At 40.5% G+C, this 6,763-nt stretch overlaps 1 non-coding gene across 1 annotated transcript; it reads left to right on the top strand.

Annotated features, from left to right (window-relative positions):
* Nucleotides 1–3,830: 3,830 nt before the first annotated feature.
* On the top strand, nt 3,831–3,937 carry LOC118486057. Its single transcript, XR_004877913.1, has one exon. It is a non-coding gene; the product is annotated as a small nucleolar RNA R71 (small nucleolar RNA).
* Nucleotides 3,938–6,763: the final 2,826 nt, after the last annotated feature.

Below are 6,763 nucleotides of genomic sequence, written 5' to 3'. Positions count from 1 at the left end.
CAATAAATGCGCCTGCAGTATTCTGACAACGCCCCCGTGTCCGCTGGGCATGGCCCCATGGTGGGCAATAGAAGCTTCTATTAGTTTGTCTTTTCTGCTGCTTCTTGGGCACGGCCCCGTGCTCGCTGAGCACGGGGCGTGTTCAGTCTTCTGTCTTCATTGTTTTGCTTGGGAGGATGTTGTCGAGGGGTCGGGCAATCCACTTTTGCCCCTTTTCTTGTATTTATGTTAGATTTTGCTGCATTTTTGCTTCTTTTTTTAATTTGAGCTCATTTAGTCCTGAAAATACAAAAGGAAGACAAAAGCACACTTTTTCCAACATTAGTACTGAAAAAGGGTTAGTTTTATGCTACAATTGATATAATTTATATGTTGCATTTTGCACGTATCAAATACCCCCACACTTGAATCTTTGCTTGTCCTCAAGCAAAACTCTTTATAATGTGGCTTTATTCACTCCCAAATGGAATGGGTAGAAGAGAAGGTTTTTGGGCTTGTCATAGAGTGTCGGGACTTTCCATGATCGTTTAGGTTTTATTTTTATTTATTTACAATCCTATTCGTCATTATTTATTAAAAACATTTCATAAGATAAATTATTTATTAAGGCATAACATACCATTTTAAAATTCCATTTATATACAAGTTCACATACCTCACGGGGGAAATCACTCACACTCGGCCGAAGGTGTATTTTTAGTGAATCACTCGAGAGCGGCGTGGAACTTATTTCTACCATAAGCTTGCCAAGCAATCAATCCTCCTCCTTTTTAACTTTATACCTTTGTAAATATCAAGAGGACTTTTTGGGTGAAGGGTTAGGCTTGGGCTAAAGGTGGGTGGTTGGGTTAGTGGTTAGTTGAAAAGGGCAAAAGGCGTAAAAAGCGTTGGTTTTCGTAAAACATTTTGTTTTTGTGACTTTTTATTTTTAATGAAGTATTTATTCAAACAAGCTTTTGTTTGAGGAGCTTTGTTTGTTTATTTCCAACTTCATCATCATTCATTTTTTTTTCAAGAGTCACACGAAAACCAAGCTTTGTTACTAAAATAAGGGGTAAAAAAATGATAAAGGGGTTTTGGTGGGAAAAAGGGTTTTGGGTTAAGAAATGAAAGGGTTGGGGCTCAAAGGGGTTAACTAGGGGGAATTTTTGGGTAGGTGAAAAGAAAAATTAAAATAATGGTGTTGAAAGAAAAAGGGTTAGTCCTAATGCCTCCATCATTTACTTACTTGGGTTTAAGTTGGTAAGGACCGGGAATGAATTATCGTGGCAAGTTCTGGAGTCGTAAGAACCAAGCGGCTATTCACACAAGAAACGAAAAATGAGCATTTAGTGTAAAGATGTGTATTTGTATGCTCTATAAAGGCTCCAAACTCACTTTTGTGGGAATGGGTTTTTACGTGATCAAGTATATATAATCAAATTTTAACTAAGCTTGTCATGCCGTTTCATAATTTTCTTATGTTCTTCTTTTTATCATGGCGCTATCGGTTGTAAATTTGTAAAAATATAACCTTGTTAGAATTAGAATTCCCAACTTAAACTTAGACAAGTAAAAAAAATGAAATTTTTTTAAAAAATTTTGGGGTGATTAGCGGTTCCAATAGAGTTTTGTGTAAGGCTTGTTATTAGGACTTGCAAAATTCAAGGTTTTAGCATCCCCTCCCCCCCACACTTAAATTACACATTGTCCTCAATGTGTCCCAAAAATAAGTTTTAGGTTGATTGAATGTGTAAAATGGTGTTAAAAGCAAAATTTTATCTTACTAGCAGTCTGGACACGACCCCGTGGTAACCGGGCATGGCCCCGTGGTGACCGGGCACGGCCCCTTGTTCAGGTGCCAGTAACAAAAATTAAAGAAAAGAAACAGAAGCCTGGACACGGGGGCGTGTTCAGTGAACACAGCCCGTGTCCAGTTACCTGAACTGGGCAATTTTCTGCAGGATGTTCAGCACGGGGCCGTGTTGGCTGGGCATGGCCCGTGCTGAGCTTACTGTAATGAATAAATTGTTGTCGGATGGCCCTGTTTTCGTGCATGGGGCCATGTTTCTCGTTTCCCTTGTTATCCTTGACCATCCCGAGTGTGTTTTATTCCTGCAAATTAAAACTAAAAGATTAAACTAAACTAAGGATAGTTCCGCAGAATGCCTCCGTGGTGCTCCACGTTTCTAAGGGTCCTTGGCTAGACCCAAGGTGAGGTTATATGTTTTCCGAGCGGGATGTTTTGCATCCCATGTTGCACCGTCGGAGAGCATCATCCAAACTCGAATCAATAACCTTCATGTAATTGACCGGGTCATCGTCCTCTATCCTCTTCCCAACCCCGAACTTTACTTCATTATCCCCATATTTTAAAGTGAGTGTTCCGTCATTCATGTCCACCACTGCTTGTGCGGTGGCGAGAATTGGTCTCCCTAGTATGAGGGGGACTTCGGTGTCTTCTTCCATATCAAGTATGACAAAGTCGGCCGGGTAGACGAAATTGTCGACCTTGACTAGGAGATTTTCAATGACACCTTGCGGGAATTTGACGGATCGATCAGCAAGTTGTATACTCATTTTTGTAGGACTTGTTTTTCCTTGGCCGAGTCTTTTGAACATTGATGTGGGCATGAGGTTAATGCTAGCCCCAAGGTTGGCTAGTGCATTACGAGTGGGGGAGTCCCCGATCGAGCAAGGAATTGTGAAGCTTCCGGGATCAATTTTCTTTTGGGGGAGTTTGTTGAGTACGAGGGCGGAGCATTCTTCGCCTAAGTTAACTAATTGCAATGTTTCAATTTTCCTTTTGTGAGTGAGGAAGTCCCTTATGAACTTAGAGTATTTAGGCATTTGGGTTAGGACTTCAATGAAAGGAATGTTGACATGCAATTGTTTTAGTAGACTTTCGAATTTTGCGAATTGCTCATTGGTCTTTTGACGGATTAACCTACCGGGGTACAGAACCGGAGGAGCCTTGGTGGGCTCTGATGGTGGAGGAGTAACCTTCTCTTGATGGGGCGGTGATGTGATCTCCTCAGTAGGCAGTGGCCCTTCCGCGGGACCCATGGTACGGTTCCGTAAGGTGATGAGATGAACTTGCGCCTTTGGGTTTGTTTCGGTATTACTTGGTAACGCGCCTCTCGGTCTCTCGGAGAAATTTTGGGCTAGTTGATTTATTTGTTTTTCGATGTTTTGTATACTAGCTTGTTGATTTCTAAAATTTGATTCTAATTGTAGAAACCTATCCGAGTTTTTCTTTTCAGTGTCGGAGATAAGGCGAGATATAGTATCTTCAAGCCTTTCTCATCCACCTTGTTGTTGAGGGAAATTTTGTGACTCATTTCTTGGTTGTTGAAAGTTTGTTCGTTGATTTTGTTTGTTACTACTATTGCCGGGTTCTCCCCAACCAAGGTTAGGGTGGTTTCGCCATCCTTGGTTGTAGTTGCCCGTTGGGGGACCCGACGGCCTAGGTCTATTATCAATGTAGTTTACTGATTCTATTTGATCATCTGTTTCTTTCATACAACTCCAATTTTCATGTGGCCCACCACACCCTTCACAAGCCATAACCGAGACTGTTTTTGTCATCTCTAACTTTTTAATTTTAGAAGAAAGGGCCTCGATTTGGGCTTGTAAAGAGGTGCTTTCATCAACCTTATGGGCGCCCGGGGCAATAAATATTGCCTCGGGGAGTGTGCCACTGGAAATTGGTTTGAGCAATTTCCTCAATTTGATTATATATTTCATGCGGGCGGCGATTACCTAAAAGTCCCCTAGAGCTAGAGTCAAGTGTTTGTCTTGTGTGTGGCAACAACCCATTATAGAAAGTGGATACTTGTTGCCATATCGCAAGACCGTGATGAGGACACTTTCGCAATAGCTCCTTGAACCTTTCCCAAGTTTCATATAAGGATTCCCCGTCCTCTTGTGAATAGGTATTAATTTCAGTCATTAATTTAGCCGTTTTAGCGGGAGGGAAATACTTATATAGAAATTTTTGGGCTAGTTCATCCCAGGTGTTTACCGATCCAGCTGGGAGGGCGTTAAGCCAAGCCTTTGCTCGGTCTTTTAGTGAAAAAGGAAACATTCGGAGGCGGATGGCATCATTTGATGCTCCATTGATCCGAAAGGTATCACATATTTCTAAGAAATTAGTAATATGTAGATGGGGATCCTCGTCCGCAAGCCCATGGAAGGTTGCAGAGTTTAGAAGCATCTGTATCAAATGCGGCCGAAGTTCGTAGTTATTGGCTTCAACATTCGGTGCATTGATAGCGGCGCCGAGATTACCTACGGTGGGTCGTAGATAATCCATGAGGGTACGTTGGTCCGCCATTGGAAGTGGGTTCCCCGAAATCTTCTCTTGGTTTTTGGCTTTTAGTCTTTTTCTGAGAAAGCGTTCGGGTTCTTCTAGAGGTTCTTTTATGTCTTTATTAGAACTGGAGCTCATACACTACGTAGAGGTGGCGTCTGGTTCCGAGTCCTGCAACAAAAACAGAAAAGAATGTTGGTCAGAAGGTTCACCACGGCCCCGTGCTCAGTGAACACGGCCCGTGGTCGAAGTTACAGTGATTGTTTTCCGGATCCCTGTTACTGGAGAGTTGGACACGGCCCCGTGGTCAGCCTTCTGTAACTCGGAAAACTAAAAACTGCCAGTAACACTACTAGGCACGGCCCGTGTCCGACAAGGCACGGCCCGTCCTGAGCTCCGCAGAAGCTGAAAAACTAGAAAAATCCTAAAAAAATAAAAAGAAAATAAAAAAAAGATTAGGCCGTTGATTCCTAACTTTCTTAAAATCCTTGTGTCCCCGGCATCGACGCCAAAAACTTGATGCGTGCTAGTGTGTATATGTTTTAGGTATATATTTTAAGTCCTTTTTTACACTTTTTAGCCAAGTTTTAATTTTATAAAACACGATATTTACCAACACTAAACACACATATGGACAAGTGCACCCATCGTGGACATAGTATATTGTTGGTAAGATACCGAGGTCGTCCAAGAACACAAGAGCTTTTATTACTGGTTTATCCTCAACGTCTAATCAAATCAAAATGTTAGAAAAGATTTTAAAACTAAGAAAATAAAACTAACTAAATGCTGAAAAATAAAAATAAAATTAAAAACAGATAGACAAGATGAATGGCTTGGATCCGACTCGTGTATAGTGTAACCTTTGATTATTTTCGCACTTTTGCACTTATTTAAAAGATTATCTTAGTTATTGTAGTAGGCCCCTCTTTTGAAGGTGACGTTACCCTCAACCCAGTAGTTTGAGTCAGCAAGGATACAATCCTAAAGGGTCGGATTATTGAAAGATAATTAATTAAGTTATTAATGCAAATTATGGTAGGCCCCTCTTTTGAAGGTGACGTTACCCTCGACTAAGTAGTCTGAGTCAGCAGAGATACAGTCCTAAGTAGCCGGGTTATAGTATTAATAGTAGTTTAACTTATGAGGGGGTCAAAGAGTTTGGATCCCCGCCATCCAATACCTTTGGGTATTGAAGGACATCCTACTAAATTTGGCCCAGGTCCCTTGCAGGACCTCTAAACGCTGAACAAGGGCAAGACTCTTACCAAACCGTTCCCTTAACCCCCGACCAGGTAGCCAACAAACCTCCATATAGACCGTGGATATATAAATGGTGAAAATCTTTTATTTTATATAGACAGTAAAATAATGTCAAGACACCACGGACAAACGGTAAGGAAGAATCACCTTCAACATAAGAAACTAGTTATTAAAGTCATTAATACAAAACCAAATAAAAAGTGCTTGGGAGGATGCTGTTCAGTCTTCTGTCTTCTTTATTTTGCTTGGGAGGATGCTGTCGAGGGGTCGGGCAATCCACTTTTGTCCCTTTTCTTGTATTTATGTTAGATTTTGCTGTCTTTTTGCTTCTTTTGTTAATTTGAGCTCATTTAATCCTGAAAATACAAAAGGAAGACAAAAGCACACTTTTTCCAACATTAGTACTAAAAAGGGTTAGTTTTATGCCACAATTGATATAATTTATATGTTGCATTTTGCACGTATCACTTACTTCACAACAAATCTTCCAAACACCACCATCTTCACAACCATATGTTCAAACCACACCTGGTTCTTCTGGCTACAAAACTTTTCCAAATATTCCACAAGAAGGTATTTCTCTTGAAGAAATTGGTGATTTCAACTTTGCAAGTGATGTACAAGTAAAGAATGTAGAAAAGAAAGTTGATGCAGGGTTGGTTGAGAATAAGAGATTGGCAGATCTTGAAAAAATTCTTGAGATGCGTGTCAAGAAAGTTGAGTCTGAGAATAAGTCTTTGCCGAAGAAAATTGAAGCAGATCAGACTGAAATTGATATTTTGAAAGTGAAAATATCAAAGTTAGAGGAAGAGAAAGCGCGTCGTGATGAGCAGAATAAGTACTTTGAATTGAAGAACAAAGAACTTGAAGCTGCCAAAGCAGTGAAAGAACATGAGTTGTATATGATGAACAAAGTGATTGAAAATATGCTTGGAAAGTCTATAGAGCAGAGGTTTGAGGGGATAGAAGTTGAAGAGTTAAGAGTGAAACGCCAAGCTGAGATTGTTGCCGAAATGAAGTATAAAGGAAAAGGTGTTGAAGGTTCTGAAGTTGCAGAAAGATCAATAGTTCTATCTACTGATCATGTATCTCATATTCAGAATCCTGTTCCTATATCTGTTGTATCTGCTATCTTTGAGGAAGTTGTATTACTTGAAGATATTGCTAATGATGAAGTAGATGACGAAGAGGATGAAGATGATGATAACG

The sequence above is a fragment of the Helianthus annuus genome, chromosome 13 (assembly GCF_002127325.2).
Source record: "Helianthus annuus cultivar XRQ/B chromosome 13, HanXRQr2.0-SUNRISE, whole genome shotgun sequence".
NCBI classification, from domain to species: domain Eukaryota; kingdom Viridiplantae; phylum Streptophyta; class Magnoliopsida; order Asterales; family Asteraceae; genus Helianthus; species Helianthus annuus.
The sequence above is the reverse complement of the archived record's forward strand: the minus strand, read 5'-3'. Positions and strand labels throughout refer to the sequence as shown.